The 12,913-nt window shown below is 38.2% G+C and overlaps 1 protein-coding gene across 4 annotated transcripts in view; it reads left to right on the top strand.

The window, feature by feature from the left end:
• Positions 1 to 12,913, top strand: part of NKAIN2 (sodium/potassium transporting ATPase interacting 2) — a 1,179,899-nt gene that overhangs the window by 226,435 nt on the left and 940,551 nt on the right. For 2 of the 4 annotated variants that reach the window (XM_086317027.1, XM_086317026.1), the window contains exon 1: positions 376 to 468. The exons of the other annotated variants lie outside the window; for them this stretch is intronic. The gene's annotated coding sequence lies outside the window, so the exon portion shown is untranslated. Of the gene's footprint in view, positions 1 to 375; positions 469 to 12,913 lie in introns of those variants that run through there. 4 annotated transcript variants of the gene reach the window in all.

Genomic DNA, 12,913 nt, shown 5'->3' with positions numbered 1-12,913 from the left:
GGGCGGGGCGGGGCGGGGCGGGGCGGGGCGGGGCGGGGCGGGGTGGGGGGGAGTCCCCTCCCCTCGCCTCCCCTCCCCCCGCCTCCCCTCCCCCCCATCTTCAAAAGCTGTGACAGAATTTCCCTCTCATACTTCACATCTCTGACTTGATGTCCCCAGGCAGATTTTAAGGGCTCGTATGATTGGCTAAGGCCCAGTGAAGAGATGCATGTTTTCTTCCAAGTCAGCTGCAGCAAGTAACCTCACTACAGGAGGGCTGCCCATCATATCACAGGTGCCTCTCATATCAGAGATGGAGATGATTTGACAAGGGTGTGGGTCATAGAGAATCATCTTAGAAAGCGGCCTGCCCCCCAACCCCCTCGCCTACACACACATTATAAAAAGGGTGCGTGGACAGCGCCATTTGTTAAGGTGACTTTAAGGCAAGGAGTAAGTAAGGAGAACTATCGCAATCCCACTTTTTCAGTGAGTATTATTTTTCCTTTGGCTTTCCTGGAGGGGTGAGATCTGCTTCAATATAGTTCCTACAGGAAAAATAAAGGAAAAAAACATAGGTGTTAAATTATCTATAAATTACAAATATAAACATTTTGCTTATGATTTTAGTGCCTACCAAAGGCCATGTGCTCTCTTGCTTTTTGTTTTCTTCCTTTTCATTCTTAGTAAGTAAAATTTCTCCTACAGTTTCATCTCATGGCAAATATATGCTAAAAACACAAACCAAAGAATAAGTTCTGAAGGAACTATATTTTACTAATAAAAATTGACACACGCTTGGTTTTTTAGAGGTTGTGCTGTCGGCATTCTCAGCTGCACTGTGTTTATTTGGTTGTGGGTTCCATGGATTTACCACGGAACAAGGAGAGCCTCAGCTTGTAGTCTCCTAAAGCTGAAACACTGCTCAACACTGCTCTAAGTACTTGGCTGCTTTCTTAATAAGTCCTCGTAACTCTGAGAAATGGTGTTTGGAGCCAAAAAACATTGTTTAGGTTTGAGCCAATTTTCTATTTCTCAGAAACCAACTAAGGAAATACATCTAGTTGCTTTCCAAAAATCATAGCTGAATGGATGAATGAGTATTACTAATAATGCATTGCCTTATTTGGCTGATACAATCTTCTTGGGCATATAAAAATAAGTCCTGGCGTTCTTTGGAAGATTTCTGCATAACTTGTCTTAACACTGAATTGCAATAGATATTTGAACCATTAATGTGTGTATGTTTATTTGCTGATAATAAAGGAAGATCCTTGGGAGATCTTCAGTTGAAGTCATTTGATTCAAATTGGTGTGCTCTAGTTTTACTCCGTAGTATACTATCAGGAGGAGTGAACATATATACATGTAGTATAAATTGCCATCACACTATTGGGTAGTGGACTTTAAACTGTATTCCCTGGGTTGTATGAGGCTTTCCCACTGGTATATAGACTCAGAACTTTGACGATACCCACCTGCCTCCACCCGTCACCCTCCACCACCATAATAAAGTAAGAGACAATTTGGTTTTAGTATTGACACGTGACATGGCTCCGACTGTGTAACAAATCTATTAGCAAGTCAAGTGGTCTACAATTCTCTATTTAAGCAAAGTTGCAGAAGGGCCTAATTGAGTTGTCAGCCAATATATGATTAAAATAATTTTTGATGAAAGATCACTGACTTCTGGCATTTAGCTGAGGAGTTCAAGGATTTGAGTGACACTGCTATAATGGAAGGCGTTTCTTCCATCTCCATCTATTTATTTATGTAAACAAAGAATCTCCACAGTTACAGTAAAAAAGACAGTAAAAAATTGAAAATGGAAGAAAGTTGATGCTGGGTCCTGTCTTATTTTAGCACTAAGTCATGGTCACCCATGGAATCCATGAAATAATGGAAAAAGGCCAAGCTATCCATTTCATTAAGAGATTAACTTCTAGTAATTGTGATCTGTTTAATAATCACCACAACTTCAGATAGGTTTTGTTTTGATAATTGTGCCCTTCAAATAATTTTAATTGCAATTAAATCCAGAAGACAGTTATTTTTACACTTACTTATATGGTCTTGAGGAGTTTTTAAAGTCGTTTCTGCATATTTTTATTGCAGAGAAATATCAATAGAAAGACTTTCAGGCATAAAACTTATTGCAGTAGTGTAAAATTCAGTGAGAATAGGATAGAAGTTATGCTTTCAGAAACAAATAGGAATAAAGTAAAACTTAAAGCTGTAAATAAAATCTTGTTCATGTCATTCTCTCTAGTATTTAGATAACTCGGGATTAATTAAAATGCTTATGTGAGTTTTATTCCAAAACATTATTTTTAATGTGGCACAGCTCATAGTCCTTGCTATTTAAATGCACCATGAAAAATTAAATGTTCATCTCAAAATTCAAATTTTAAACTTACATTTAATAAATTAAATATACCCCTCTGTGAGGGGTACATGGTTTTTTAAAATTACTTTAAAAGGGTACATTAAGTTTGAGGACCATGGCTGTTGAGGAAAGGATTCTCCATACAACTATCAGCTTTCTCAATGCTACAATGAAGGATTTAGTACAGGAGATAAGGCCCCAACTGGCTCTAACATTGACATCAGCTCGCCTTTCTCTGAACCCCCTCGTTGCTCATCCAAACATTTGATGCTTGTTATGTGACTGTCTCAGAAAACTTTGCTCATATGTTAGACTGGATATTAGTTGCACTTTGGACAAGCTCTTCATACACCATGACTACAAGGTCATAGTTGATTTCTGTGAAATAATTAGCCAGTTGGATTTGAAATAGTAAAATAAAATGTCTCAAAAAATGTAAATACAGTATCTTCCAAGTCATAGACTTAAGGAAATGATCATGGATATCCCTAGAATGCTTTCATGGACATACATAGTGTGTTTTTTTAAGGAAGGTTTATTTGTTTATTTTTGGCTGCCCCGGGTCCTCCTTGCTGCATGCAGGCTTTTTGTAGTTGCGGCAGGTAAGGTTCCTCTTCATTGTGGTGGGCAGGCTTCTCGTTGCTGGCGGCTTCTTGCTGAGAAGCTTGGGCTCCAGGGCCCTCAGTCTCCAGAGTGCAGGCTCAGTAGTCGTGGCACATGGGCTTAGTTGCTTCATGGCACGTGAGATCTTCCAAGACCAGGGACTGAACCAGTGTCCCTTGCGTTGCAAGGTGGATTCTTAACCACTGGACCACCAGGGAAGCCCCATATTGTGTGTTTTAATAACAAAGTGAAAATAGATGGTACAAATAGTATATACTAAAGAAATGCAACAGAGTTCTTCTTCATTTTTCCTAAAAGGTTAATTTGGACCAATTTTTATCCAAGAAAATGTTCATTTTTATTTGTGTGTGACTTAATAGAGTTTAAAACTCTACAGTTATCATTTTGGTTAACATAAGCAATGCATACATACATGCTGACTCTCATGTTCGCTGAATGGCTCTGCTCTTTCAGACTAGTTGTGCCATTTGAATTCGGTGGCATAGAGATGATATTTGAAGTCATAGGCGGGAATGGGATAAAGTAGGCAAGGAATGTGCTGTGAGAATAGAAAAGAGGTCCTCTAATAGTAAATAATGGTTGGGGAGGAGAAGAAAGCTTGAAAAGATCTTGAAGGATCTTTAGAGAAGAAAACCTGGAGTTTGGGGGGTTTTCAAAGCAACAGGAAGAGACAGCGCTGTGTAATGCTGAACAATTAAAATGAGGAGTGGCTATATCCACTGGAACTTGTTAAACGGAAAATATTTCTAAGGTCATAAAAAAAGTCAGTGGGGGGCGGGGGAGGAAAAAGCCTAACTGTCTGCAGGTTGCTGATAAATGCTAAGTCGCTTCAGTCGTGTCCGACTCTGTGTGACCCCAGAGACGGCAGCCCACCAGGCTCCCCCGTCCCTGGAATTCTCCAGGCAAGAACACTGGAGTGGGTTGCCATTTCCTCCTCCAATACATGAAAGTGAACAGTGAAAGTGAAGTCGCTCAGTCGTATCCGACCCTCAGTGACCCCATGGACTGTAGCCCACCAGGCTCCTCCACCCATGGGATTTTCCAGGCAAGAGTACTGGAGTGGGGTGCCATTGCCTTCTCCTATACTGTGTTAGTTAATCTAATTCATTTTATTATAAGTGATAAAACAGCTGGGGTATGAAAAGCTCATTTTGATAGTTATAAGGGAATCGATATGGTAATAGCTATTCAGTTCAGTCTGACCAGCTTAGATGAAGATCAACTGTAGTCTATGCATTTAAAAATTTTACAAAACAAGTTGATACATTTAATGTTATTTAATAAATTGTTGTTTTTAATACATTGTTATTTAATATGTTATTTAATATATTGCAAAGGACACTTTTTTCCAGGCCTCAAGATATGTATGGGTATATTGTCATCTAATTTGCTTACTTGCTATCCTTAAAAAGAGAATTAAAAGATTGACTCTTGCTGTTGATAATACTAATATCAGATTAAACGAGAGCCAACCAAGTAGTTATTTTGAGAATCAGTGCTTATAGGGAGATCCATATCCAGTGTGCATTCTCCCTGGAGTTACATTGCTTGTAAATTTTATTTATGATTCATATAAGGTTTTATGTTCCAATATTTTTCCAAAGGACATCCTTTATGTCCATGTTCCTGCCCTCAGTTATATTGGTAACTGTCCATTTTGTATTAAAGATCACATTGAAAGTAGTTTTTATGACATTTCTGAATTATGAAAGAATTTCATTCCCTTTCCAGTAGAACTGTGCTGCAGCTGAGATATATCATGACTGTGCTGTAAGCTAATTGTAGTAAAAATCATAATTTGGGTGACCTTCCATAGTATTAAAGTGACTAATATAGCTCACTTTGTCTTGGCCAATATAGATTATAGGTGCAGAGCCAGATTGCCCACGGTCATCTCTGCTGCTTCCCCAGGGAGGGCTTAAATTGTTGGGAGATTTTCTGTTGAGACAAGATGTCTTTGGGCAAGAAGCAGTTGCCTGTTTGGTAGTTCTGCCTATAGGGCTCCCTGAAATAAATTTTAGTTTGGAAAAGCCAGAAGGACAAAGAAACCAATTTTTTTTTTTTTTTTTTCAAATTCTGAGGCAGCATCCTCTAACCGGCCCAGTGTACCTCTAGAGACCCTGAATAGTGCATAGAAAGGCTGTTTTGTTTTTATTTTGAAAATCAATTTGCTCCTAAACTTCCTCAAATATTTACTGTAGGTGGAAGGAAAAACATTTTTTTGCTCTCAGTTTTGCCCTAGGGGAGGAAGCATTTCTGTGCTCTCTAATCCAAAAGAAAGAGTGGGTATTAGTGTGTCTGATCTAGGCATAATTTGCCACTTTATTGCAGGTCATGCTCAGATGCTCCATAAGCAAATATTTCCCCAGGGGCATCTTCCCCAGGGGTCCTCTTACCAGGGAGCCAAGCATAATCCAGTTACAACAGCACTGTCCTCTCACTGCCCCTCCTACCCAACCTCCAGTGAAGTCAAAGAGGTAGCCACTCAGCCGTGTCCTACTCTTTGCGACGGGCTCCTCTGTCCACAGAATTCTCCAGGCAAGAATACTGGAGTGGGTTGCCATTTCCTTCTCCAGGGGATCATCCCGACCCAGGCATTGAACTCTCTTTTTTCACATTGTGGGCAGATTCTTTACTGTCTGAGCTACTAGCGAACCTCCAATGGGCTGTCCCAAATAAACTCCAGGAATCTGTCTTTTTCCTCGTCTTGTTTGTTGCCTTAATTAAATATAGCATGCTAGTTTTTCTACGCATTAACTTTTTGATTAACTGTTAGTGTGATTTCCCTCTATATACATTAAGGATCCATACTTTTTACAGAGATGTATGTTGTTATGTGGAGAAGGCAATGGCACCCCACTCCAGTACTCTTGCCTGGAAAATCCCATGGACAGAGGAGCCTGGTAGGCTGCAGTCCATGGGGTCACTAAGAGTCGGGCACGACTGAGCGACTTCCCTTTCACTTTTCACTTTCATGCATTGGAGAAAGAAATGGCAACCCACTCCAGTATTCTTGCCTGGAGAATCCCAGGGACAGAGGAGCCTAGTGGGCTGCTGTCTATGGGGTCGCACAGAGTCGGACACGACTGAAGTGACTTAGCAGCAGCAGCATGTTGTTATGTGTGTATCTGTGTTACTTTTTGTAGAAAATTCAAAACCAGTGAACTGCACTAGTCTCTCTTGTTGTCCTAACATGGTTTTGAGAAACTTTACAGTTTTCCCATTGTTTTATATTATGGTGTATTTGTGAGGACTAAATGTTACGCTCACTTTTTAGGTGAAAGCCCAACATAATGAAAGATCAGCTTGATAATGAGTTCAAAGCCTGACTTTTTTAAAAATGTAAATTTTAACTTTAGTTCTCTAAAATAAAAACTCAAGATGGGGAAGGGATCTGTTAACACTTGGTGAATGTTTACAGTGTGCCAGAAACTGTTAGCAAGGCTGGGAACCCGAAGGAAGAAAGGCAAGAACCCTGTCCTCTAGGATGTCACAGTCTATGGGGGAAGATGAGATAAAATGACTTTAGCAAATGGACCGATGGAGGTAGGCATCAACAGACCCCAAGGATGACAAAGAGCCAGCCAAATGATGTAAGATGCCAAGATGGTTCCAGGCAAAATATTTAGAAAAGGAGGAGAATAAGCGAGAACCTGGACTTTAGAAATATACAGAATCCCTTTTCATGATTAAATTGTATGCACTAGTCTCCTAATAAGTAAAAACAGAGTTAATGTTTGTCTACCTGAGGGATAAGTAAAATTTATGTAAGACACAAAGCTTGCTACAGAATTACTCAAGAGGTAAATTCTTTTGTATCTCCCTATCCGGTCCCTTAATAGTGAGCTCATCATTTTAAAGATGATGCAGTTTAAATGTGATCAGAAATGAGTATTCAGATGAATCAGCCCTTTTCTGATGCAGTGAACTTCTTCAGATAGAAGCCCCAAATAGCCATGTTTTTTTAATTATAAGCCTCTTTTGAGATTTTATTGGTAGATGCTTTAATAGTTACTAAATCTCCCAAGAGTTGGTTCATAAAAAAGAACAAAAACTGGAAGCCTCCAGCATAGGCGCTTAGCTGAGTATATATTGTCTCTGTCATTCATTATTATTGTTGTCATTGTTATTTTAACAAAGCATTAGTAATGTTTATGGTTGGAGTCAAGTACCAAACATACTCAAATCTATTTTGATTCTTCAGATTAGTTTGTGATCATGATAAATGGGAAGATTTTCCTTTTGATTTTGATCTTGATGAATCAGTAAGATCTAGGTGTAAAATCTAAAAGCTTGTATTTTAACAATATTTGAAGCAACAGAAGAGTGTATGAGAAGGGAAAACAGTCAACATTTACAATATAGATGTCTTTCACCAATGCTCAGTTATGTGTAAATCCTTCTTTCCTCCTTCCTTCCACTTTCTGTCCTTACCTGCATTGACTTGTATTTTCTACTGAAAGATAGAATAAATCTCAGGTCTATTAACAAGTGTAAATAATAAAGCTTTTTCTTTTTTCCTGGTAAGGGACCCCCAGATTTTCATTGTTAATGTCCACCGTAGCCCACTATTCTCAAATTTCAAGTCTACACTTTGCCATTATATTTTTAGTAGATTATTTTGCAATCAATAAAGTGTTTTTCTTGGTAGTTGGAAATTAAAGTTAGCTAACAAACTTATACTGTGTTAGTGTGCAAAGAAGAACACACAATAGCAAATTTTATATTTTACTTTAAATGCTTAAAGTTCAAAAGTTACGTTTTCTTAAAGAACTTCAAATTGTCAACTAGTAAAGTCTTAAATATAATTTCCCCGTATTTTAGTGATTAGTACTTTTTCCTTATTTGTGTGGGATATCTGAAAATACTTTGCACTTACTGACATAGATTATGGATTGTTTCTATAAATTTGATAATTTGAGATTAGCATATATGAGACATTTCTTAAAATGTATATATTGTCAAATCTTTGAAAATCTTTCATAAAAGAAAGATATTCAGGTTTAGAGTTCCTTTGAACTTTGTTTCAGCATATGGCTACTTAGTTTGACAGATAATTTTACCTTCAGTTCAGTTCAGTTGCTCAGTTGTGTCCGACTCTTTGCGACCCCATGAACCACAGCACGCCAGGCCTCCCTGTCCATCACCAACTCCCGGAGTTTACCCAAATTCGTGTCCATCGAGTCGGTGATGCCATCCAGCCATCTCATCCTCTGTCGTCCCCTTCTCCTCCTGCCCCTAATCCCTCCCAGCATCAGGGTCTTTTCCAATGAGTCAACTCTTCACATGAGGTGGTCAAAGTATTGGAGTTTCAGCTTCAGCATCAGTCCTTCCAATGATAACCCAGGACTGGTCTCCTTTAGGATGGACTGGTTGGATCTCCTTGTAGTCCAGGGGACTCTCAAGAGTCTTCTCCAACACCACAGTTCAAAAGCATCAATTCTTTGGCGCTCAGCTTTCTTCGCAGTCAAACTCTCACATCCGTACATGACCACAGGAAAAACCATAGCCTTGACTAGACGGACCTTTGTTGGCAAACTAAATTTTACCTTAGTAAATGGTAAAGTACATATGAACCTTTTATGAATGGCAATGGAGCACTTTAGTTGTGGTTATATAGGTAACATCATTGAATGAGTTATTTAGAAATACAGACTTATATTTTGTTCCAAATTACGTAGTCTTTTTCTTGAAAGGACATTAGAAAGTTGATATAAATGAGCTATGCATCTCTGTAGTAACTTTCAGCATATGCCAACAATTCTGTCATCTGTATCAATAAATCTAATATTGGGTTGGCCAAAAAGTCTGTTTGGGTGTTTTGGAAGATGGAATGGAAAAACCCAAATGAACTTTTTGACCAATCCAATGTAATGTGTGTGTTGAGGCATTTGAATAAAATTCTGTTTTAGGCTGATGTGCTTTTAATAACTCTAGCTTTCATAAGTACTGTGTGTTAAATACAGTCTCTTTCAAGCCTTTTCTCATGCAGTCATGGCCAAATGGAACTATCCCATAAAACACGTTTCATCTATTTCATTGCTACCCATTTATGGCTGCACCATGTGGTAGGAATCCAGAAACATCAGGTCTGCTGTTCTTGTAACATTCAAGAGGCCTCCAGGTGATAGGCACGGCCAAGTGTCTTGGCCCAGTGCCAGTTCACAGTGGTCCTTCCACCAGTACCACTTAGCAAATCACTTTGAGGCAGTGGATGATCTTATGTGGAACAATATAGGATTCTGCAAAGCAGCTATTTCGAAGTTCTTCTATCTGTGAATCAGAACAGAAAGTGTTGCTAGCTGCAGTTTTTTGTTGAAAGAATAATTTGCTTTTTGGCCTCTGTAGGTTTTTTCAAATGGAATGATGAAAACAGTTGTATAGAGATCCCCTAGTCCTTCAGGCCACTCTCTTTAATAGTCCACTCTTCAGTTCTCTCTTTTGCTACTTTTTTGGATCAAGTCCAATTTTATGTTAATTAGAATTGTGACTTTCCCTCCTTAAATAACTCACATTGGTTTGAGTTTGATATTTTGATACAGCAAAGACATACAGGGAGGGAAAAAAGGCAACTTGTCAGAAGATAAAGCTTGCTGAAATAGATTATTTAAAACTGAATCTTTCAGTTTGGTTCTGTAAAGCAACTGAAACATGGAGAAAGAAAGCTATGCTGTATTGTATGTCTGAAAAATGAAAAACTTAAGCAGAAACCACAACAGCTTCAAAATTAGGAGCAAATCTAGACCCTGAAATTGACATGTATTTGGTAAGATCAGCATTCTACAAGATAAGGAATAGTTGCAATTAAAACTGCAATGAGCTGCATTGAAGGAGCAATGTGGGAAGTTCTACAGAATTCTCATGGGTAAGATTGGTGAATCTAGGGTTAATTCTTATGGGGCTGTTGGCAGAGACATCTGTTGGAAGGTACTTCAAAGAGACATGGTCAAATTGGACAGTTACTGTTTTTTGAGGAGTTTATTATCAAAATGTATAAAATGTGAAACTGTTCATATATAAGGCAACTATACTCAGTGCTATAAAAATGGGAACAGGTATTGTCACTAACTGAAGTCAGGTTTAAAATGTATATTCATCTCTGGCCTAAACCCCAGATGCTTGGAACTACCGTTTTCCTGATTGGTTTGAGTTCTTACTAGTTTGTCTCCTAAACTCCATAGTGGTACCAGAATCGGACTATATTTTAGTTGGTGGGCAGTACCATCAAAAAGTGCTACATAGTTATTTCTTCCCATCTTCAGTTTGCTTTGAGTTTATATTTTTCAAACTTAAGCACCACCAATTTTAGACACTATCTTCAGTATTTAAGACTTTATAGCTTTAATTTTATTTTAATAAACTTAAGCATTTGCTTGATTTTTTTCAGAGCTATGCATAAGCTCCTAAAGTAAATAGTTCATTAATTTTTATGCCAGCTTTGGTGCTATTTACATGCATACCAATGAAAGGAAACCACCCCAGGGAACCTGTAGAGGGTTGGTTTCAAATTCATGAATTAATGCAAATGGTAAGGTTACATCATTTGGGTATAAGTTATAAGCTTTGGAGAATGGAGAATAAGCAATCAAGGTAAAATAGCCCTCGGGCCTGCATTATTTATGAAAACAAGATCCTGGCATTTATATTCCGAGCTGCTATTACAGAAGATAGAGCTACCTATCTGTGCAGGTGTACTAGAAAGGTCAAAGGGGGCTGAGGTTCAGCCTCACATGTGGGGAAGTAGCCGTTCTGCTGCATCTTTATTCAGAGGAAATCCACAGGGCTTTCATTTGACCTAGTATATTTCCAATATTTATTGCTGCCATATCTGAAACCCCTACAGGTTGAGAGCAATCATATTTCATCCATTCTAAGGTGTCATCAATGTAAAGGTGCATTATTATGCTCAGTATACCACTAAGAAAGGAAAAGTACTTCCAGTTAAAGGATGACTTTTCACAAACTGAAGATTCATCCCAATTTCAACGATGGGAAAATGTGAAAGATAAAAAGTCACCTCAGAGTTGAAGTACAATACTGCTTTATGTCAAAAGTGCTCACTAACTTGGAGGTAAAGCTTACATGTTGCTTTCAGAGTGCTATTTCGGGTAGAGATGGACATTCCCTTTGGAGAAGGAGAGGTCAGCACATTGTCACTTTGTCTGTCACAGGAGCTCTCCCATTAGCAGATTAGAGAGTATTAGAGCTTCATCTGGTAGGGTCCTTGGGAATTCTGTCTCTGTATCTATGTATTCTTATACTTGATTCCTTCCAGTGGGTTTTAGTAAGATACAAACAGGCATAAGAGCACATCAGCAGTGTTTCATATACTATTATTTATTAATATAATTATTGTATATTTGCTTAAATTAAAAAAACAGTCCAGACATTCTTAGTAGAATGCCATAAAAAGATGTATTTCTAGGAAACTAGTTAATGAACAAAACCAGCAAAAACCTTCATCTGCTTAACATCTCATTCTGTTCCCAAAAGCTCCTTTCTTAGCAACGTTAAACTGACAGCTGATGGCTTGGTAAGGATATGGTAACAAGGACTAACTTCTCCATATTTAAGGAAATTCAGAATTTCAATTCTTGCCACACATATATCTACCCTGTTAATTAAAGCAAAAAGTCCACAGATAAAATGTAGTGTCCCAAACCTGAATTTTAATAAATGCAAATGAGCCAAAAGTGAGAATAGTCAGCTGAAGTTCCAGGATAAAATGTTTGTCTTGTATTTACCATGAAATTCATCAGCTTTTACTCAGCGATAGCGGAAACCTCAGGAGAAGATTTGAAAAAAAAAAAATCGTTCCAGGAGTTTGACAACTAACAAATATACTTCATAAATTCTTTGAATTTTAGTGTGGGGAACAATATAACTTCCATGAAACCAGAGGAAGAAGAAGCCTTGTCATCTCTTCTCCATTTCAACTCCATGGATACTGGCTTCCCCCCACCCCAATGTGTTTAGGAATCTGGGTTTTAAAATCATCTACTGGAAGTTCTCTGCAGGATTTTTTAGCCATTAAATATCAAGATAGTGAGCATGTTATTCTGACTACATGTTAGGTTGCACTCTTTAACTGAAACATCTCTGAATTGCCAACAAATTTCTTTCACATTGGCAAACAATCCTGTTACCTGATGTTGTGGTTTATGAGGAAAGGTGGACAAAATTACACCAGAACTACAATTATTGTTAGTTAAAAACAATTACAGTTAATTACTGGCATTGCTATGAGGTGTCCTTTGCCTCGATATAGTGTGATTCCTTATTTAATTGTTTTTTCTGCTCTAATAAACTGTAAAGTCTATGAAGGTAAAATACTCGTTCATCATTGAAGTAAATACTAAATCACCAGCACTTAGCACAAAGCCTGGCACATAATAAATAATCAGAATATTAAAATATGACATGGTTTGGTTTCAATAACATTGACGTGTGATAAAACATCTTTTCAGAATGATCTGCATGTGGCCAATTGGAGATGCCATATAGAGATGCTGAAAAACTTCCACTATAATTTGTTTTTGGTTGTTGTTGCTTTTGAAGTAATGTTTTATAGACTTTATTTTTCCTTCATTTTTATTCATTGACAGGAGTGGCTCTTGAGTGTTACATTAGAGATTAAATAACTAATTCTGATAACTGTGACTGAATCTATATCTACATTGTTGTTCAGTTGCTGAATCATGACCCACTCTTTGCTACTCAATGGACTGAAGCATGCCAGGATTCCCTGTCTTCACTCTCTCTCTGAGTTTGCTCAGACTCATGTCTGTTGAGTCACTGATGTCATGCAGCCATCTCATCCACTGTCGCCCCCTTCTCCTCTTGCCCTCAATCTTTCCCAGCATCAAAGTCTTTTCCAATGAGTCAGGTCTTCACATCAGGTGGCTAAAGTATTGCAGCTTCAGC

The sequence above is a fragment of the Bos grunniens genome, chromosome 9 (assembly GCF_055505025.1).
Source record: "Bos grunniens cultivar Pamir isolate PY7600 chromosome 9, Bosgru_T2T1.0, whole genome shotgun sequence".
NCBI classification, from domain to species: domain Eukaryota; kingdom Metazoa; phylum Chordata; class Mammalia; order Artiodactyla; family Bovidae; genus Bos; species Bos grunniens.
This window is presented reverse-complemented; position numbering and strand designations above follow the sequence as displayed.